This window comes from Strigops habroptila, chromosome 6 (assembly GCF_004027225.2).
Source record: "Strigops habroptila isolate Jane chromosome 6, bStrHab1.2.pri, whole genome shotgun sequence".
Classification (NCBI taxonomy): domain Eukaryota; kingdom Metazoa; phylum Chordata; class Aves; order Psittaciformes; family Psittacidae; genus Strigops; species Strigops habroptila.
This window is the reverse complement of record NC_044282.2, coordinates 61810770-61833511: the sequence shown is the minus strand read 5'-3', so window position 1 is coordinate 61833511 and position 22742 is coordinate 61810770. Positions and strand designations below refer to the sequence as shown.

The window sequence follows — 22742 nt, the reverse complement described above, 5'->3', positions numbered from 1 at the left end:
TTTAATACACTTTGCTGTGTCACTCTTTTTCTTGGCTATGCCGTACGTGGGTAGTGAACATTTGATATCTACTGTATGCTGATTAAGCTTCCAGTGGAAGCAACCAGCAGCCCCAGACGGCACTCCACACCTTTCCACCTTTGCAAACATGCTCTTTCGCATGCAAAAGACATTGGGAGATCATTACCCAACACGCACGACCCAGTTCTCAGCCACTGAAAGGTCAAAACGCACCTCGGAAACCAGAGGGCTCAAGCGTGTCTAGCAACCTACATCGGAAGGAAACAGCCTTTCCACAAACAGATTTTTCTACCACTAAATGTCATATTCCAGCGGCTGGAGCCCCACCACTGCACAAACCAGGGCTACCACTTGCATATGCACCGTCAGGTATTTGGGATTATTCGCAATCTGCTGCTGGTCCATGCCTCTAAGAGAGAAATGAAGCAAATTGAGGGCAAGCACTCTGCTAGGAGCGGGGAGGCAGACGCTAGCTTCACCACCAGCCTCCTGCAGAGCCCCCCAAACCTGGAAGCCCAGGCACCCCTCGAGGAGCCCAATTCCCCACACGCCCTGCCTGACAACCTGGCTGTTCCCTGCTCTGATGGCTCCAAAACCCACCCGGTACCTCACGGCCACCTCCACCTCTCTCTTACCGACCCACCGCTGCTTTAGCCCTGAACTTACTTGCCTCCTCTGACAACCAGAACCGCCCTGCCGTGGCTGGGGGTGGTTTTGGGGAGCACACACACACGCACCGACGGGGGGGACACGCGATGCCACAACATAGACAAAGAGCTGTCACCTAAATCGCCACCAAACGGAGCGTCCTCCCAGCCCGGGGAGGTCCGCGGGTACCCGCAGGCCTGGCCGCGGCTCCGCTGCCTCCCCTCAGCCATCTTCCAGCCGGGAAAGGGCTGGGGGGGGGCGGAACGAGAGGAGGAAAAACTGCTTTTTCACTTTTTTAATTAACTTTAAATTAATAAGGGGTGGGGGGTCATTAAGGAAAGGCAGGGCTGGGATTCCGCTGCTCGGGGTTCTCCGCGCAGGGTCCCCCGGGGCGGCCCTCTCAGCCCCCCGTGAGGGAAGGAGGACGGGCGAGGGGAGGGAGAGGGGGGGAGGCCGCGGCGCCCCTCCGCGCTCCGCCCGCCGCCATGGCAGCCCGGGGCGGGGGGCCGGGCCGTCCCCCCGTGACAGCTGCGCCTCCCCGCAGGCCAGGGGCTGCGGCGGGGGCCGGGGGCGGCGTGCCGGCCCCGCCAGACACACCCCCGCCCTGCGCGGCGGGGCGCCCCGGCCGGCCCCCCTTCTTTCCCCCCGCCCGCCCGTCCTCCCGCCCCGCCGCCAGCTGCGGCGCGGCCGGGCGCCACTCACCTGCCGCCGCTGCCTGGGTGACAGCCGTCTCCCCCCGCCGGGGCTGAGGCCGCCGAGCTCAACGGGCAACGCGACAGCGACTCCCCCGGCCAGGCGGCGGGGGCGGCCCCGGGGGGGCTGCCGGCTCGCAGCAGCCCCCGCCGCGATCGCGGTGGCCGGAGCAGTAGCGGCAGCGGGCGCTTCTGGGGGGCCCCGGTTCCCGCTGCGGGGCTCCCGGGCACCCGGGGCCCCTTGCCTGGGCAGCGCGGCGCGGCTGCGGGGCTCCGGCTCGCTCGCCGCTCTCCCTCCCGGCGGGACGGGGCGGAGCTGGGCACGGAGGACGAGGGGGGCGGTGTCGGAGGAGGCCGCCACGGGCCGGCTCGGATCTCTCCTCCTCCTCCTCCTCTCTCAGTCGGTTTCGGCCGCCATCTTCCTTCTCCCCGCCGGCCGCGCCGCGGCTCGGCTCGGCTCGGCTCGGCTCGGCCCGGCCCGGCCCGACCCGGGCGGCAGCACCGCGGGGCGGAGGCGCTGGGGCCCGCCGCCCCCCGGGAAGGGGTAGGGGGAGGCAGGCGCCATCTTGGCAGCAAAGGGGGCGGCCGGGACCTGCCCGCCGTGGCCTTGGGGGGCTCCGGCAGCCCCGGGCAGGCGCTGCCCGCGGGGAAGCCCACCCCGCCGGCCCGCTCCCCCGCTGGTCCCATCTCTCCTGTCCTCATATTCGCGCCAGCCCTCCCCACTCCTCACGCCTTCCCGCACTGAGGCATGGTGCAGGCTCTCCTGGCTCCCCCAACATCCCAACCCCAGGGTCTGGCTGTGGGGCCAGCCTCGGCCAGCCCAAGGTGACGAGGCCTCCACCCGGTTGGTGGTCTTGCCCTGCTCATGCGGTAGGAGCTGCTGTCACTGAGCAGAGGCATCCAGTGCTGGAAGTTACTTGTCGGTTTTGTTTCTCAATCGCCTTCCCCAACAAGGCTTCACGGAAGATTAACACCTTTGTCTTGTGTTGGTGGTGTTCTCCATTTAGGCATCAAAAAGACTGAAATGTGCCTTGGATCAGCTGGGAACACCAAAGTTTAGTAAGCAGTATGGGGTGATAGATGGTCCCACGCAGACCTCAACCCATCGTTTGGTCTCCTTACTGTCATCTCTGGCTATTTCCACACAAAGCTGCTGTGCATGGATAGACCACAATGGCTCTGTCAACTATTTTATCACATTCAAGCAGTATCTGGTTACATTATTCATCCTCTATGTGGATCTGTGAAATCCCCAAACACCTCGTGTCATGAGGCAAAACAACTCAATGGGTTGAACAGCTAAAATAAACCAGAGCTTCAGGTGGCTCATTTTCCTCCATGAGGGCTCTTTATCCCTCAGGCTTGAGACTGCCTGTGGTACAACAAAACAAGTTGGCCTCAAAAGGCCCAGTCAAACACATAACATCACAAATTCACCCGGTGCGGTCACCTACATCGTCATCTGATCTCAATTTTTGTCTTCTTTGGAAATCTGCACCTTTGTTGGCGTCCACACAGTTACCTCTGAGGCTCTCTGCTTCCCAGAAAAAACCCACGCAAGCTGTATTTCATAACTGCCTCCTTATCTCTGGAGCACCTGTGAAGGGAATGGGCAGGATAAGCCTGAGTTAACCCTTCAGCAGGTAAAGGGCTAGGGAATATTGATTGCAGGCTTATTAGTTGTTTTCTGTTATTTTGGGATCTGTAAGACTTTTCTTGGGCTATTTGATATCAACTGCAACCTGGTCAATTGTAAGTGCATGTTATATAAAATGCTCTATGTTGTGTCCATCTTCAACTGGACAGAGAGTAAACTTTTTTTTTTTTTTTTTTAGAATTTCAGGCCTGTGTGTGTGAACAAAAGCATCAGAATGAGCAGGGCAGTGATGGAGGAGCAAGATAGAGGGGATCAGCGACCTGAGATCACGTACCCACAACAAATCCTCTGCTGCAAAACTCACGCTGTCCACAAGCTAGGGAAAGAATGCTTCTGATTCTCCTTTAATTGCATTCTTGGTAGGGGCTGAGGCAACTTTAACAGCCACTGCATGCTGCTGCATGACCCTTCGTTGCAACACATCTAGGTGGAAGTGCTAATAGATTCCTTCTGGTCTTGTTCACTTCATGACAGCAGCGAGGGAAGGAAGCTGTGTAAAAGTCCCTGCGTCTTCCTGGGCTTCCAGCTCTCCACTGCCTCCGCAGGTTATGCCCACTTTGGTTTTATTGAGGCAGAAAACGCTCAGCCTTCACGACCAGAGCTTAATGTTAGAATATTGCCCTCCATGAATTCCTCCCGAGAAAGTAATACGTGAGTTAATCTGAGGCAGTAGGGACATTGTAAGTTTTCACTGGTATTAGCACTGAGAAGTATAAGACCATTTTTATTACTTAATCTGCAAGTTAATTTTTAAATGGAATGCAGGTATAAACAATGCCGGGTTTAAGCACATTACAGAGCTGTCAGGCTTTGACAATTTAAATGAATGAGACTTCAAAACATATTATGAAAAAGATTAAATGCCTCATTGAAATACACATGAAATAAAAATGAAATCCATCAGCAAAATTAAATTACTTCAAAACTTCCTACAATTAAGTCTAAAACAAAGGCCTTTCCTACCAGGTAAGTGATTTCGCAGTGAGTGAGACTTTATCTGAAAGCAGCTTTAATTTCCAACTGACTTCAGATGACAAATTATTTACTATTGTTAGATCTTTTCTAGTCTGAGCACTCTGTAAAACAAGATGATATGATTAACTTCATTTTACATATACAAAGCAGTGTTTAAGAGGTTTAAGCAGAGGTCAAGCAACGAGTGGTGGAATCACCAACCAAAACAGCGCCAAACTCTCCTGATTGTCCTGTTCCCTGCCATAAGCCCTCTGTGTGACGCTGTCACTTGTAGCCCATTTTTTCCTTACAACTTACTTGGGCTAAAAGCCATTTTCAGGCTTTATTTCAGATTATGAAGCAGCCAATTTTGAGTTTCTTGTAAGCCACAAGTAGCCACAGTAGAGTCATTAATCTAAGAAGGCAAAATTAATAATATGGAGTTCTTTAAAACTTCTTGGCCAAACTCAGCATTGTAGTAAGTAATAAATAATTTCTTTGATGATGGTATTGCCTCCACTTAGTATGAGTATGGTTCTTTAGAGCTGAATATGGGCTGGAGTCTGTTTCAGGCTGAGCTCCTCTGTTACTACCGATTTACTTATCCCCTAAAAATGCAATAGAAAAGTTCAGATTGAAGGGTTGAATAGGAATGCTGGGTGTGGGAGCACCAGGGGGAGCAAATGGTAGGAGAAGGGTACAAGAATGGCATTTGGTGATGGTATCTGGACTAGCAGGTTGCCAGGATTGCAGCATGCATCTGCCTGCGTGGAGCCTGTCCACCTGTGAGCAGCCCGAGTAAGGGCTTTCCAAAGGGTGAATCATCACTGTCAGCTCCTGCAACAGCTGAAAGGCTGCACGTGGAAGAATTGACGGTGAACATCCTTTGGACTTTAGCTCATCCTGAGGTGAGACAGAGCAACACAAGCACTTCAGCACCTGAGGGTCCTACCTGGGCATTGTGTAGTGCTTCTGTGCATGCATGATTCTATGCTTTAAACCAGATGGGTTCTATTTTTTTTTCACCTCCTCAGGTGTGAGGTGCAGGTGTGCTGTACTGTTGCTGCAGTGTTGTCCTGTCATTTCCTGTGCAACAGTCTTTTTGCTCACGTTCAAGACCACCAAAATATGATATGAAGGTTTGGGGGTTTATGCAGTAGAGGATACATTTCACTAAAGTGAAAAAAGCTCCAAGCCAGGATGCTTTTAACATGCTGATTTAACATCATTTCTGAACCTCTTTTACAACTTTGCAAACACACTTTAGCTGAAATTAATGCACAACCCCATGAAGGTGAATGGGTTGTTTCGCATTCAGGCGCCGACTTAGCATGTGCTGGTTCACAGAGGCACCTTGGCCGAGCTGCAGACTATGGGGCTCGGAGGAGTGCAGCGGCACGCCTGGAGGAAATCCTTCTCCAGGATGGTTGTCGGAGGCAGCGCCTGCTCCCAGCACCACTCGGGGAAGCCTTAATGAAAAGCAGCTCATCAGCAGTTACGTAACCTAATGATAATCAGGCTCAGGCCGGGCAATACTTAAAGCCACAGCGTCTCTCTGCCATGACCTATTTTATGCTCCGTGCAAGGGCAAAAGTATGTGGTTTGTAACTTTGCTGGGTCTTTTACCGCGGAGTTATTGCCTGTCGGTAGAAAAGCCCCCTGCACACGTTTCTTCTGCTTTCCTGGCTGCAAAGCAGCCGCTTTGGTTTTGTCAGTGGCTTTTTATGGTATCGGCTCCAAGCACAGGCACAGTAGAGAGCAAATTGTAAACAATTAAAAGGAAAACACTTCATGTCCTGCAGGAAACTCAGCTTACTTTAATTTCAGCCTCAGAAGCTGCAGAGGGTCTGGGGGTATGTCGCGAAGCACTTCTAATGCCATGTTGAACCACACAGAAAGCTTTTGTGCTTTTATTAGACCTCAGAGAGCAAAAATGTATGTTTCTACATTCCAGGGTCGTATTTATATTTGACTTACGAAATTCATTAGGATGGCACTGGCATAACTCACACTAGTACAACTGGTCAGCCCCCTGTAATAATTTTTTTTTTTACCTCTCAATCTGCAGAAGTATCAACAAGAGATTAAACACAGAGATGTTGCTTCAGATCTCAGCATTTAATCTGACCACAGATGGTGTCAAAAGAGGGACAGCCACGCAAAATAGCAACCGATTTTTTTCCTAAACAATCACTTTTTTGTTTAATAAAGATAGAGGACAAGGGGCCAAATATAAAATAAAGAGGAAAAACCTCAGTTTCCAACAGTTTCCTAGAGAGCTTTGAAGCAATATTAATGGCCTGATTTCTGTTAATAATGATGCATTTGTCTTTATATACTTCAAAGTTATTATTGTTACTGTTATTAATTCCTATTTTCATAGGATAAATATTTCATTCCTTATGACACTGAGTGACTTAATGACATGGCTGGTTGCAAAGAAAAGGTTGTAGTGTTATGTTGACTGTAAGAATACAGCCTGTTACATGTAGGTATACTTGGTGTGGATAACACTTATGTTTACATAACATAACCTGTTGTTTTCCAATTGGTGATGCCAAAGCTTTATATTTACTGCCACAAGGAATACCAGGCATTGCAAAAATATACTACCACTACACTACCAGATCATACAGATCTGCTGATCCCTTACAGGTTGAAAAAGTTGTTAAAGCTAATTCGGAGCATTTTCTTAAAGCTGATTTTTATTGCCCAACATGAGACAGCTTAAGGTCAGAAATTTAATTACTTTTAAAAAGATTTACAAAACTTAATGTTTGCCCTGCTTTTGGTTGGGATAGAGTTAATTTTCTTCTTAGTAGCAGGTACAGTGCTTACTTTATTTCAATTATTAAACTGTTCTTATCTCAACCCAGGAGTTTTACCTTTCCCCCCCCCCCCATTCTCCTCCCCATCCCACCAGGGGCGGGGTGTGAGTGAGCAGCTGCGTGGTACTTAGTTGCGTGCTGGGGTTAAACCACAACAATGTTGGTAGAAATATTTAATGACATTTGAAAAGAATAAGATTAACCAAAAAAATTGTGGTGATCACATTTGTTGGCTTTTGAAATGTCTTCCTGAGCCTGCAATCAAAACGCTGCTGCATTGTACTAGCATTTAAGAAACAGAAAGTGGAACTAAATGTAGATTATTATAATAGCATTGCTGATTATAAACTCTAAAGGGAAATCATGTAACCTCATTTCGCTACCTCATCTGAGCAAAAGGCTAAAAAAAAGGGGGGGGTGGTGGGAAAATACACTTTTTCAGTTTTAGTCATCTCAAGTATTACTAATCACAGAAGTAAAATGTATTCTAAATGCATTTAAACATGCTTCAGAGCCCTTTAAAGTGGACTCATGAAATCAGATGTGAAGGAGTTGCTTCTAGATGACAAAGGGGTAAGAGTTAACCAACTCCTTTCAGCCTGGTGATGGTACCAAGCCCTTGCACAGGTCAGCTGTGCTGGGTCGGACCACATCATTATCAGTGCCTGCATTTGCCTCTATCTGCTATTCAGCCCCCTTAGAACATGCCCAGCTAATCAGCTAATACCGACTAATGAAAAGAAAGTATTTTCTCATTCTTTCTTGACTGTATTTTTTTGTTGTTAGTTTCTAGGTGGCCTGTGTAAAAAAGAATTGCTTTTTTCAGTCTGTTGGTAAGTGGAATGGTAACTCCCCTCAGAGTTGGTATAACTTGTCCTTTTTTGGCAGTTGCGCCAGGGAGACCAAGTGCTGAAGAGGGAATAAAGCAGAGCTATTGTCTAACCCTATAGAGATGATCCCACTGAGAGCCCCCTCTATTTCCTCATCTGCACGTAAAGGCTGACAGTTTTATTCAAATATCTACTCAGTCTGTGAAATACTTTTCCTTAACCTGGTTTTAATGCCTTTGAAGTATCATCTGCTTCACTAGTTTGAAGAGCACTAAAGCCCTTGTGCAGCCAATAGGCATTTAAGTGCTTACTTTTAAACCCATGAGCAGTTCCATGAGGCACACAAGACCTGCCGCCATTGGACGGACCTTGTCAGTCTGTCTGCTTCACCCCATTGTTTCCAACAGCACGTAACACTCGATTCCTGCTCTTACACCTAGCTTCCATCTCCCTCCCCTCAGCGCATTAGGAAGAGAAGAAGAAGGTTGATGCCACAGTAGCAATTTCATGGTAACTGGGGATCTCGAGTGGTGCCACCATCATCCCTCCCACTAACGGTGTGGATATCACCGTGGCAATCACCAGGTATCTATTGCATCTCTCCCTGTCACCAAAGGTTTAACACAACATCTTTCCCATCAACTAACTGTTAGCAGTGGTATTGCACCTTCAAGCATGAGGTGGAAGAGAAAATATATTTTTTTTTTTCCAAAAAAACTTTGTTGGCCCTCACTGCAAGGGTCCTGGCTACCTTGTTATCTTCAAAAATGTCTCAGCCTGCCTGGGGTCTGCTACGCTCCTGGCCTCCATGAAGTCCTCTGCAGTTAATTAGGTTCTCAGTTGTACCACAGACCCCTGCCGAGGCAGATGCGTTAACCTGGATAACAGATGCACCAGAAGTGATTAGAAATGCAAGAAAAAACAGGAGAAGCAGTCAAGAAGAAAGAGGTAAAAGTGGTGCTTCGGCAGTACAGAACGCAGGATGAATGGGAAGTGGTGCTTGTAGTTAAAGGGGATGAATTCTTTGCCATTTCAGATCACAAAGTACAAACGAAATATGAACACCCTTGACACAACCTGAAATTTATAGATTGCGAGCAAGATTTTCTCCATTTTATCCTCCACAAGTAGCGTGGAAGAAGAATGAAAAGTCACTGAGTATAAAATGCTGGGTTTCTCTGCTTTGGTTGCTTTTCTTTCACCATTTGTGTATATTTAATGTCTTTCCTTGTTGGTCAACTGCTGTGGCCGAGTTACAAGAGAGAAAGGAATGGGAACAGGGCAAGGGCAGGGAAAATTTGAAAGCAATTCCTGTGTCAAACATGAGAAACTCTGTTTCTGTTGGTGCAGGTGCCTCCTCATATGGATAATTGTAACCCCTTCCACAGCTTTGAAGACAAGGGAAAGTTGTTGCAATGGATCACTAACATTGTTAATACTTCAGGATGCTACAGCTTCTGAGTTCACAAGGTACAATTTTGAGATTAAAGGTGGTAATAAACTAACTTGGAGAAGTTATCCCTATTCCAACTGGTTGAAAATTGGTATAAATGAGAGGAATTATAACAGAGCTTGGATATCTAAGCAACCTGAGACATGTAGTTGGAGAATACCACAACCTGCGAATGTAAAATCCCAGACTACAATGGTAACTAAGCCAGGAATGAGACACACTTGGATCATGGCTTTCTCCTTTTGAAATTGGGGATCCTTCCTGAGCAAAAGAAACCTGTAGATTTAGCAATACAAGACTTCCCCTCAGTGGTAACAAGGCAGTGACATGCCCCGCTGTTGCATCACAAAAAGTATTTTGGTATTTCTTTTTGATGGCAAAGTCCAGCAAAAATGTGGCCTCTAAGTAAAGGAAATATTTACAGCATGGGCTCATGACTGGGCTGGGTGTAATGGTATACAACATTGTGAGAGGGCTAAGCGATAGTGTTTTATGAGCTGACTTTTTAACTCCTTCGGTATAGAAACTCTAACCAAGAACTGCCTATATCAGGGGGTACCACACATCGTGTTCACTGACAGGGAATATCAAATTGAGGAATCAAATGAAAAGTTAATTAAGTCATATTGGGGTCAAAAATATGGACCAAAAGCAATAGAATTGTGTGTATTTTTACAATAAAAAGAGATTAAAACTGGAGTATATTTTTAGCATTAAGGACTACAGCTTGTTCCCACATATAACTATTTTCCATTGAGACTACTGATGGCTTAGTAGGCTCTCTCAGTAATGGCCTCTTACCTCAAAAATACCTATCGCCATAAATATACATTACATAAAAACTGATGTCCAGGTTGATTTAAGTTCCAATCCTGGAAATGAAATGGGACCACATTATTAAGAGATGTGTGCTAAGGTATTATGCATACAAAGTAGAAATCAAAACCTGACTGCCAGAAAAGGTATGTCTGGGCAAACTGCACTCGCATTACCTCAGATGATTTATCAGTCACTGTGGCTAGTCAATATTAAAGCTCAATAGTTTGGTGACAGTATACTAACAGATTTAGAAACACACTGTGAAAATGGAGTCAAATAGGTCCTACTAAATACAATCTGAAAGATGTTGTGCTCCCACTGAGGGAATAACTACTTGTGCATGGCACCAGCTAGTAGTTAATGGTTCTCAGACACATGACAGAGGAGATGGGACCTCTCTTTATGTTGTTTCTCTGCATTCCCTTTGGTAGGGGTCACACCATATAGCTGACACCCCAGAGTGAAATGTGTGCATAGTGTCTCTAACGCAGATTTAGAGGTAAAACACAAGCAGTGTTCACCCTGTGGTACAGTCAAGACTGTACAGTATGGGATCCCTTGCATAAACTTACAACTGAGTGGCAACAAGTATGGTGAGGAACCAAAGCTCAGCAAACTGGCAGTCAGCAAGAAATCTTTCTATGAAGTTAGTTTATGGGTTGGCCACCCAAAGCTGCCTGCGGTTAGCCTTGCATCCTGTAATTGTCCTATTTGGGCCTAAACGTCAGCTTTTGTTCTCCTCATCTCATAATGAAATAGCATCAGTTTGCCCTAACATGCTATTTAATATTGTTAGGAGGATCATGCTCGTTGCCGTGAGCAGCTCTGAATCCCTTCCCATTCTGCAATACCCTGATTGAGCCAGGATTAGAGACACGCAGCTGTGAATTTCCACAAAGCTGCTATATACGATTCCTCTACATACTATCTTTTCTGTAACTGAAGAATTTGCTTGCTTGTTTTCTAAATCGCTTACAGCGCACAGCTCTTCACAGATCTGTCTACAATGATGTGCTTGTCCTTTTCCTGAAAGATGTAGCTGAGGAATAGTTTTTCTCCCAGTGCATATTCCATTGCAGTTCTCACCAACGCAACCTGCCACCATGTTGCTGCTGTTTTGATTTGCATTGCTTCCTTTGAGAAATGTCTGTGTTTTCTCTAGACACTGCCAAACTGAGCCTCATCTGCAAATCCTATCTTTACTGCACCTCTCCCAATCAGGCTTTTAATAAATGCCTTAGCAACTAGACACACTGCAGAATCCTAAACAGCACTGATGTTAGCTTTGTAATCAAGATGCAAACCAACTTTTTAGTTTTACTCTTTGTTTTCAGTCTCCTAACAGCTTTTCAATGCAGGACTCCAGCTCCCTGGCTGTTGCCCCACTGATGGCTTCAGGGAGCCAGTGCTGTGCTGAGACGCAAGTGTGCAGGTGACCTGTTGGGAGAGCAAGAGAAAGGGAAAGCCAAGGAAATGGGAATTCAGAAAGAGGCAGGTGATGTCCATATTGAAGGGGAATGACTGCAACAGAGAGGAAGATAAAGAAATAAAGTCAGATTGTAAGAACCATAAGAATAAGGAGGGAGAGGAGAAACTGGAGATCATGTTGAGCAACGTGGTCTAGTGGAAGGTGTCCCTGCCCATCGCAGGGGGCTTGGAACTAGATGCTCTTTAAGCTTCCTTCCAGTCCAGACCACTCCATGATTCCATGATTCTGTGTGTTCATTTAAGGGCAGAAACTCTGTGTTACCTGAGGTAGTGCATATGCCTGGATCTATCCCATCCCGTTTTAGCACTCACTGTGGCACCAAGGCTTCCTAAGCAAGTTGTCCCATTCACCTTCAATGTCAAGAGCCCCTGGACAAGCTGCCCTCTTGGGGTCTTCCCATGGGTTCCCAGAGAAACCTGTACAGCCAAGTCTCTAATTTCCAGTCCACCACCAGGTATCTCCACACCAGAGGACACAAATCCCTGCCTCAGTTCCTCCAAGTTGCACACCTGCAAAATGGTGGTAAGAGAATTTCTCTTCCATGGGGGTGTGTTGTAAAGATGGATACAGAAATGATTGGGAGGCATTTGGGCACTGTGTTGGTAGACACATGAAGGAGGACAGAAGTGAAAGAGAGCAGAGAAAAGGAATAGTGAGAAATCAGAAGAATTAAAGGTCAGTCAGAAAAGAACTGCATCTCATGGAGAACATTCTCCACAAAGAAGTGGAAAACAAAAAGAAAGAAAACCCAAAGGGGCCATAAAGCGATTCTTTATTTTATGAAGACTTTCCACTTCTTTATTCAATTTTTTGAATACAAGTTTTATTAGTGGTTTTGGCTCTGCCATTGCAAACAAATCAAGTAGCACTACCAACAGCAGACTGGGAGGAGGTGAGATGCTCTTGGAAGTGGCACATCGTCCTCTTTCTCCTTCTGAAAAGCTGGCTCAGTTAACCCCACTGCTGGGAAGATCTGCCAAGGGGCCATGAATGCTGGTTTATAGTTGTTGATTGGCTTCTTAGAAAGCATAACTTTACTCTGTGCAGACCGATTTTGCAGGGTTTACCTGGTTGAAAAGACAGAGAAAATAGTGTAGGGAAGGTTGATGCACTTCCATTACTGATATGACACCTCCGTGTGGGAAAGTGCACCCTCATGGCTGCAAAATAAAACTTAGTTATGTTTGGACTCAGTGATCTTAAAGGTGTTTTCCAATCTAAATGATTGAATGAATAGACTAGAAAATATCATACAAAATATGGATTATAAAACCAGCACTGTACAGTTGGAAATGTCCATCTATTGAATGTTTCTTTGCCCCAAAGTTTTGTGCAACCATTGAAACCATCTTGATAAACATCTTGGATAATTTGGGAAATTCTGGTGCTAGAGAGTCATGCCAGAGGATATTCCCTAAATTAAGATTACAGGGTTTGGGCCGCCAGGATTTCCCCATAACCATTTACATGTGTGTATATGCTGAGAGGGGAAGAGGTTCTTTGTGTTTTGTTCAGCAAAGGAGGGAAGAGACTGTCCTGGGAGGAGCCTTCTGGCATTTTCTTGCTGTGAAGAGCTGAGGAACCTGCTTGCAGAAACCGGGCAGGTTTTGTGTTGGAAGGACAGAGCTGGGAGCTGTGGATGGGAACTGTGGGCACAGCTATGCTGCAAATGTGACTTGGAAGTCTGAGAAAGTCACCAAACTTGCCTGTGTCTATGTCCTCACTGATGGAACTGAGGATAACAATACTTACTGAAGTACCAGATTACAAGGTTTTATTTGTATTTGCATAGTGCTTTAAGATCCTGGCATCAGAATGTTGCTCTGTAGCTCAGTGAAGAGATTTTTCTCTGTGTCAGGATTTCTTCCTGGCACGTCTCAGGTTCTTTTTTGTTGGTTTTTTGGGTTTTTTTAACTCTGCCTCCCTGTTCCCTTAGAGGTTTGATTTCTCATCTTTGTACTTGATCTTCTACATCAGAGAACTACTGCTGCTACAGCCATGCAGCACTCTCTCTGCCCATGCAGATGACAAATTAATCTAACATTTCACTTCAGAGAAATACTTACTATTTCTTCCATCCCTTTTGTTCTTATAGTCACAGCACTTCCCAAATTGTGTGGCTGGCCTCCCTGGGGAAGCTCTGCTTTCTTCCCAGAGAGACCAGAGCAAGTCCAAGGACAGTGAAAAATGGAATATTATTTTCTTGCTGGCTTAGTGATTTTCATTTAGGATTCAGCAAATGCAGAGCCATCTGCTATGTATGAAATATCCAATAATAGTTCTCCAGTTGCTGAATTCTGAGTGGAAACAAGCCAGCAAGGGAGGCAGAGAGCCTGGCTTGCCTCAAACCTCCTCTGTAAGCATACACAGGCAAACTGCACCAATATCTTTGCCACCTGATTGTAGCAGCCTTTCCAAACATGCAGCTGACTTGAAGACGGAACTGAAGGTCAGAGGAAGATGACATTCAATTTTCCCTCTCTTGGTAATCCTATGTATTGCTTTTCTTTGTCTTATGGGTGTATGCTGACACAGTGCCTTAGAAGAACATAAAATAAGTGTTTTCTCCTGGAAGGTCTGATTCTCTCCCACCAAAGCCTATAGGACCTTCCTCAAACATAAAATCGCTGGGAGCAGGTTCAGGAGATAAAATATTGTCCCTAAGATCCAAATCAATGGATGACAAGTGAAAAGAGATATAGAAAACTTGGCAGCAGGTGGCTTATTGTATAAAAGCTACTTTCAGCTTTTCATGCCCAAATCCATTTTGTTTCCTTGCAGAAACACAGCACTTCAAGTGCTCTTTCAGACACAGCTCTTTGCTTTCTGCTACTTTCACTGAGCTTTCCTGCTTTTGCTGAAATTCCTTAATCTTCCCTCCTTTCCTGAAGTTAATATTGTGGTATCTGCCAAATTGGCTGATAGTACTGACTTGAGTCGTTGGGTTTAGAACTGTTAGGCTGCACAATTAAATGGGGATGATTCAAAGTTTTGCCAAAGCCACTGTTTCAGACCATCAGCACTGCTGAGCAGACCCTACCAGGACAGAGGACTTTGGCATTAGCACAGCTGATACAGTTAAATTGATGCAAACCTCATATTAGTATAGAATTAATGTAAATCCTGGCTTGCCAAGAGTGTAGTTTGTGAATACTTGACTGGAGCTCTGCTAGAGGCTGAATTATGACGCAAGGGCTCGGCTTAGACAAATTCATGCTTAGGAGGTCATAGGTCCACAGAACAGCCCAGGCTGGAGGGGACCTGTAAAGACTACCTGATCCAGGGAAAGAGAGCTTAGATGAGATTGTCTAGCACCCTGTCCCATTGTATCTTGAAAACCTCCATCAGTGGGGACTCTACCCCTGCCGCGGGGAAGTTGTTGCAGTGATTGATTGTGCCCACTGTTAAAGATGTCTTTCTTTCCTCCTTATTTTTCTCACTTTTCTTGCTTTTCCTTGGCAGCTGTAATGACAAATGTAATTTTTTAGGTGCAAAATGAAGCTCCAGTTTCTGCAGCTCCGTGCAGAAGAGCTGGGGAGAGCTGGACCTAGCAGCAGATAGTTTGCCCACACAACCATGAATTTCACTGATTTCTGTAGATGAAAGAGCCACTGTAATAAATCATAAGTGCAAGCTGGGAAGGGGGAGGACCCCAGCCCTGCATGGAGACGGTGTTGGGTGCTATGCTGCAGGCAGCACCAGTGCAGCCCCGAGGGTGCTCCCTGGGGAGTGCTGCAGGGCCGGGACCACAGGTCCCAGGGCAGAGGGGAGCAGCAACCTGCAGGCACCATCTGGTAAAGGATAACCCTTTATTTCATAGCCAGCCTTATCAAAGTTAACATAAGCAGGAGGAGCAAAATGCAGTGATTTCCATCTGGTCCTCTCTGCAGGGGAGCTGATGCTCTGCAGGTAACTACAGAGAAGGCAAAGCAGGAAAAATCTACCTGGATTACCCATAAATAGATATACATTTTTGTAAAAAACACAGGAAATTCACCCAGTAGCGAGTGAGCAGACACGCATTTGCACAGCCTCTCTATCAGCAGCCGCGCTGCAAGAGGAAGGATGCTGAGAAGGAGTGAGGGAATACAGTGACCCACGGCAAGGTGGAGGAGGAGTTGCCCCAGGAAGCAACCTGCCCGCACCCCATGGTGTGCCTCATCCCCTGGAAAGGCAAACTGAGGCTTTGCCTTGTTGGAGAAAAACCTGGTGCAAAGCTCAGAAGTAGAGATGCTGGACTGATAAAAAGAAAGGCTGTATGGTGACATGATTTCTGCTAATAACTCAGCCCACATTAGTAAAATCTCCAAGAGGTTTTGTTCACAAGTCTCTGCTTCATCCTCACAGGTCAAACGGCTTGATATTTCACTAAAACAAGCAGCATGGCCATCTCCAAGTGAGGCTCCTTTGGGTTTTGCAGCTCTGAAAAGGTATTTGCTCTTTGGAGAGCTCCAAGGTTTGGGTTGCCTCTGCTAGAGAACAGGCAACACTATCTCCCAAACTGGGCATCACAACCCCAATGGGGCTTCTCCACTGGGAGGCGGGTGTTATCTCCTGAGATGGTGTAAAGATAGTCTGGAGAGGGTGAAGGGTGACAGCCAGGAGCCAAGGCAGGAGTCACAATTTTATGCCAGACCTTTCTCCATAATCTAATCATAGGATAGTTGAATCACAGAATGATTTGGGTCGGAAGGGACCTCAAAGCTCATCCAGTTCCAACCCCTGCCACAGGCAGGGACACCTTCCTCTAGACCTCAGCTTGCTCCAAGCCCTGTCCAACCTGGCCTTGAACACTGCCAGGGATGGGGCAGCCACAGCTTCTCTGGGCAACCTGTGCCAGGGCCTCACCACTCTGAATATAACAATTTCTTATATCTAGTCTAAATCTACCCTCTGTTGGTGTAAAGCCATTACCCCTTGTCCTATTGCTACAGGCCCTTGTAAAAAGTATGTATATCATGATTAAAAAATGTGTATCATGGTTAATAAATATGTGTCATGGTTAAAAGGAGGTCAGCAGGGTCAGCTTAACTCTGTACGAGTTGCTGCCCCTTGGAGCCCTAAGAAGGAGAAAGAACTGAGAAATGCCCTGATTTACATTAGTAATCTAGGCATGGATTAGCAAAATGTGAGATAACGGTACAATCCGCTTGCACCATCCTCTACACTGAACACAGCATCACCACGTTTGCAGATGAATGGGGCTGTTTCATTAATAACTAATGCCTGGGCCAGAAAACTCATCCATTTAAAATCATTAGTGAAATGGAAAAGGATCATCCTGCAGCTTAGAAATGGTCTATACGACTTCTGATTTTAGATTTTCCCTTTGGATGGAGTAGTTTCTCTTTTATCCTCCTTCTCTACCATCATGCTGGGTATAACAACAAGATAAGCAGACTCAGACGCCGTTAAACAACAGATGAAAGATGCAGCCGTCGTCGTCACTGAAGACGTCAGGCATGTGGTATTCCGAGTTATGTGACCTATGGGAGAATGACAAGAAAATCCTGAAATTTTATTCTAAAAAGGAAATTGCATGGCTATGAATGAATCTTTGTGCTGCTAATGAACCCCACAGCCAGAGCTTGGCTGGTATTTTAGGGGTTGCTGGTTGCTGGTATATACAGGGCAATAAAAACTGGGCTCATTTATATGTTTATGCAATTAGAAATATAAATATGTGAGGCAAAACACTTTATCCCAAGAAAATTCCCTATGGCAGAGACCTGCTGGAGCACCTGCTTTACTGAGGGGTGTGAAAAATAAGGCACTGGTGAACTCAGGAGGGCTGATGTAGGTGGAGCTGTGCCTTTAGATGAGTTTTCTCATTTTGGGGGTAGTATTGTGGCTCTTGCTGTTAAAATCTCATTAATCCACTGCCATCCAGCAGAGGCTGGTGCTGGGGTGCCTGTGCAGGGAGCGGTGGTGGTGGCACCTCTCTTGGTGCAGTCAGGCATTTTGGACCTCAGAGCCGAAAATCTTCTCACATGAATTAGACCCAAGACAAGCAAAGTCACCCAGGAACAGGGAAACATGCAGAGCCCACCGAATCTCTGCCATGCCCATGACACTGCTCAGGTTCATAGGGGCATAGATGGCATAGGGAAAATCAAATCTACCACCTTCCCACAGATCACGTCCATGCAGTGGGTTTTGCTCCTAGATCCAGCATTTCCTACTCCCCTGCCCCTCTGAATGACTGGGGCCAGTTCGCAGAAGATGCTGGACAGGGCTCCTTGGGAGCATATTGCTGATGTGCATGGGGTCCCATTTTCCACTGAAATTGGTGTGAGTTTGGCTCATACCATGAAGCAGGAATTTAGGTTTCCTCAATTCATCTCCTGGCTCTTCATCGTGCCTGTCACTGAGTCTTGGGAGTGATGGGGAAGCTTTCCTGGGCAAACTGGGAGATGATGGTAACTGGTGCGAATCCTTGAAGATTCCCGATCTGTGGATCTGACTGAGGCTTCACTCTCACCACCTTGTGTTCAAAGGGGGATAATTTTATTTACCTTTCTCCTAAGGATGTGGCAAGGGCAAGCAATTTTGAATCTTGCTTTGGAGAGCAAATTCGGAAGTGTCACTGTCAAAGACTATAGCCCCTTCCAACAGTAAATTTAAAAGGAGAATTATATGTGAAAAGGCATCACTCCCACTATTAATCTCTTCACTGCACTGCTCTCTTTCTTCTTTTATTCTGCCTCATTTTCAGTCCCTTGCCAACAGATCCTTGGCAGCTCTCATAAAAGCAATTATCATCTTTAGTAAAGTTTTTGCAGTATTTTTTTCTTTTTTGCTTCATCCTGGAACTGAATATTCTTCATAATGTCATTCTGTCAGTCCCAAACTTCACCGGCTGCATCATGCCTCCTGCTCCGGCTTTTCTGCCACGTGCCCTCCCTTAGCGTTTCTGGGGTTGCTCAAGGAGCTTTTCTCCTTTGCTTGAGATGTTCAACCCCACACAGCCCTGAGATGCTTTTGATTGACCAGGAATTGGAAGCAATCCAAGGCATTACTCCGAGCAGAATTAAAAATACCACCTCATCCACAGGTCTGTAGAAATTCATGTGCTTGAAGGGCAGGTGCTGCACCTCCAGGAGATGCTTTCAATAACCTCTAGTTTTGTTTTGGCCATGGTTGTACCTGAGAAAGCGACAGGGAGCCCTGCTCTTTAGAGAAGCCATCCTGATAAATGGTCCAGATCAGACTTGCAGATCTGAATTTCTCCAGTTGGGGAAGTGGAAAATCGGAGCCAAATTGGCAATTTTGATCTAAATCCTCTCTTTTTGCTTTAATTACGTTTCCTGTTGGCTTCTTCTCTCATTCTAGGCAGTGTGCGGGGTGACTCTGGGATAAACAGACTATTACACAGCTCTGATTTCCTTGGCCTGAAGGATGCTATTTTTCAGCTCATCTTGTTAAATAGCTGCTGTTCAGGGGCTAGGGGAGGCAGGACTGCTGCTCTGGATGTCCCAGCAGCATCCATCAGGAGCACCCACACAGATGTTGACCTCTGCACAACCTCTTGAGCAAATGAAATATATGGGAGGGAGGTTCAACTCCAGGGTCTAAACTAGGATTGTTCCTATTCAAGCAAGTCAACCTGCATTTGACTTGCTTGAGACCTGTCTACCAACAGCCAATACCTGACCAGTGGTACCTGAAATATCCCATCCCGCAATACTCATCCAGCTGCTGTTTTATCTGCTACTCATCTCCCATCCCTCTTGAACATGTTTGACTCTAGCCTTTAATGTCTTTGAGCAATCACATGGTGTGTTCAGAGCCCAACATGCATCACAGGCCACGAAGATGCTCCAAGGGCTGGAGCACCTCTGCTATGGAGACAGGCTGAGAGAGCTGGGCTTGTTCAGCCTGGAGAAGAGAAGGCTCCGGGGAGACCTTAGAGCAGCTTCCAGTGCCTAAAGGGGCCAACAAGAAAGCTGGAGAGGGGCTTTTGACAAGGGCCTGTAGGGACAGGACAAGGGGGAATGGCTTTAAACTGACAGAGGGGAGATTTAGATGAGATCTGAGGAAGAAGTTCTTGGCTGTGAGGGTGGTGAGGCCCTGGCACAGGGTGCCCAGAGAAGCTGTGGCTGCCCCATCCCTGGCAGTGTTCAAGGCCAGGTTGGACGGGGCTTGGAGCAACCTGGTCTAGTGGAAGGTGTCCCTGCCTGTGGCAGGGGCTTGGAATTGAATGAGCTTTAAGGTCCCTTCCAGCCCAAACCAGTCTGTGATGCTGTGATTCTAAGTGCGGTGGATGACCTCAGAGCTGCTGCTTCTCCTGCCCCCTCTGCTCACTCCCCAACATTCCACCTCCAGAAGCCACTGCAGAAAATGAGGAGCTTTCCCCAGTGTACACCTTCAGAAGCTGGCTTGGTTTGTAGATCGATGGGTGTCAGTCACAATCCTGGATTCTCCCACTTTGTTCCCAAAACTCTGTGTTAAGGACTGTGGATACAACACCTCGCCATGACCCCTGCTGCTATGCCAAAAATCCCCTCACTGTTCCTATTTTTTGGTTGCAAAAAGGCCTGAAATAGGGATGCAACTGTGAAATGGTGAAAATCTTTGGGCTTATAATGTTCTCCAGGAGTGTTTGGAGACGGAATGGGATCCCAGGCATCAGCGCAGGCAGTGAGGGACAGATGTTCCTAATTGAGCCGAACATGCCTCATCCCTCTCCGAAATCATCTTGTTGCTGCAGTAGCTCTGCTTCCCTCGTTCCCCTCCTGTGAGCTGGGATCAGACTGAGCGGAGCAGAGCTCGCGTGCAATATCAGCGGGTGAGCACAGTCGTTACAACCCGCTGTTACACTTGGTTTCCTTTTGTAAGAAAGATTCCCTTCATCCTGCCGGCTGGCCGATGGCTTGTTGTACTACACATCACTGCATATTTTCCACTTGAGATCAATACCACAGTCCGTGATGCCTTTGAAGGGCGCTGCCGGCATCCTGTGGACCCCAGGTGCTTCACTGGGCACTGCTCAGGGAATAACATGAAGCAATTGCTCCCCCAGCCCCATCGCTGTACCCCTCACGCTGTCATTTCTTCTCCTCCATCCCATCATCTTTAGGCAGAGCTCTGCCAGCACTTTATTTTATTATATTCAACCATATGAAAAAGCTCTTGGCAAGAAACCCGACTGCTCTGAACTTATTTGTTGTATTTTGTTTTTTCTTTTTGTTTTAACAATTCTGCATTGTTTCGGGCTGTTGTGCTCCCTAGGAGGCTCGAGTTTCACACATTCATTCGCTCTTCTCTTGTCAAATCTGCCTTTGGAGCTGTTGTTTGGCTCTTATATGCACCTTCTTCCATCTCCAACCATTCTTTTTCATTTTAAGTCCTTTTTTTTGCCAGCTCTAACTCTGTTTAACCATGCTGTGGATTCAATTTCTACACTTTGAGAACAAAACAAAAGAGAGAATAATACCAAAATACACCACATAATGTCACCATATTAATTTTGTGATGGCTCCCAAACACTAAACTAGCCTTGAGGAGATGCGATTGCAGCTGACTCTGCATATATCATTATGATACCATTAGTTGTAAACTTACACAACTGCTGTGAAAACCAGATATGGCAGTTGAGCTCAGTTCTGCTCTTGGAGAAGGTCCCCCAAAGTAAATGGCAATTTATAATGGTGGAAATCAGAGGAGAGTTGGAATCTTTTGCCCTTTGATAAATTCTACATGTTACCATCTTGCTGCCCAAAGAAACACTTTGCATCCTCATTCCAATAAACATATTAAATGACTGCAACATTTTTCTGTTCCTGGCTGAAGGCTGGGGACTAATCACATTTCCTCTAAGCCCTTCAAGATGACAGATCTGGAGTAGCTGCTTCAAATCGAGGTCAAATCTGGCTTCCCATCATAAACTAAGGCTTTAGTTTTACAGTGGAACCAGAGGACAGTTTCTCTTATTGGTAAGGATGTGGCTGGTGGGTTTTGCTCTGATTCCCTGCATGCAGTAGGATCATGTCAGAGGTTTCTCTGTCCTGGTTCAATCAATTCTGCCACAAGTGATGTGCAATCCCACTGTCTGCTTTTCACAGCTAGAAAAGTCTCTTGTACAGCATCTTTAATACTTGGTCTCTGTCAAAGCCTCTTTTTTAAATTATTATGTATTATTTTTTCAGCAGTTTCTCCTTCCACTTGTGATAAGCATTGGGTCCCCTCTTCTGCTGCATAATGGGCTCAATGGCTCAATGCAACATCTTGTCTTACCTTGGCGAAATGCCCCTCTGCCCGTTCTGCCTGAAATTTGGGATTGGTGGAGTCAGTGGGTACCAGATCTCCATTGCTTAAAAATGTATCTATCTGAGATGGATGCAGCGGGAGGAAGAGAAATAGGAGGGTCCGGGTGTCACATCTGGAAGGGAAAATGCAGATGATGGCTCCAAAGAAGAAGCAAGGGGACCTTGCACACCTTCAGTTGCACTTCCATGGTGCAACCACATCCTCCACAAACCTCATTTTGAAATGCTTTGTCTCTGCAGCACAGATGTCCACCCTCTGCATCTCCACCATGCACTGCTGATACCTCCATGGGGAGCCCCAGGTCCCATGGATAGGGGACAGTGAACCCCCTTCCCACAGCCCCTTGCAGCCCCAGGAGCTGGTTAAACGTGCGTGGGAAGTGCGGTGCAACACATGGATCTCACCAACGCGCTGCGGCTGCATTTGGATCCTCGGGGTAATGATTTCCAGCTGGTCTCCCACTCCTAGCCTGGATGCTGTTCCTCAGCTTGTCTCGCCTTTGGCTGGCTGCCTCCCTCCTCTCGTCCTCAGTGGAAGAAAGCAAGGGTTCTGTCTTCTCTAGGAAGTTGTAGAGGGCTACAAAATCTTGGGATTTGTGGAAAGGTGTGAAAGTGCAGACCTCGGAAGGATGCCTGGCATTATGGTCAGCACACCTACACAGGAAGGTCCATGACGGGCCTACAGGAACAAGGAGTCTTCTCTGGACGGTGACCATGATGTCTTATCAGACACCAGAGGAAACGATGGGGAATGGTGAGATGAATCACCAAAGCCACTGTTTTCGGAACTGAGCTTCATCATTTCAGGTGGAGATCAGTTGTTGCCTAAATGCCCCCAAAATACACCGCAATGCGGTAATAGTTACAATAGTGATCTTCAGCCTCCTGGGTTGAAGGGGGCAGGGACACCTTCCACTAGAGCAGGTTGCTCCAAGCCCCGTCCAACCTGGCCTTGAACACTGCCAGGGATGGGGCAGCCACAGCTTCTCTGGGCAACCTGTGCCAGGGCCTCACCACCCTCACAGGGAACAACTTCTTCCTTATATCTAACCTATTATATTATACATATTATATAGCTTGGTG

At 46.7% G+C, this 22742-nt stretch overlaps 1 protein-coding gene across 4 annotated transcripts in view; it reads right to left on the bottom strand.

Moving 5' to 3' along the window:
- Nucleotides 1-1861, bottom strand: part of NCOA1 (nuclear receptor coactivator 1) — a 188830-nt gene extending 186969 nt beyond the window's left edge. For all 4 annotated transcript variants that reach the window (XM_030491033.1, XM_030491029.1, XM_030491032.1 and 1 more), the window contains exon 1: nucleotides 1372-1861. The gene's annotated coding sequence lies outside the window, so the exon portion shown is untranslated. The remainder of the gene's footprint in view (nucleotides 1-1371) is intronic.
- Between the last annotated feature and the right edge of the window lie 20881 nt (nucleotides 1862-22742).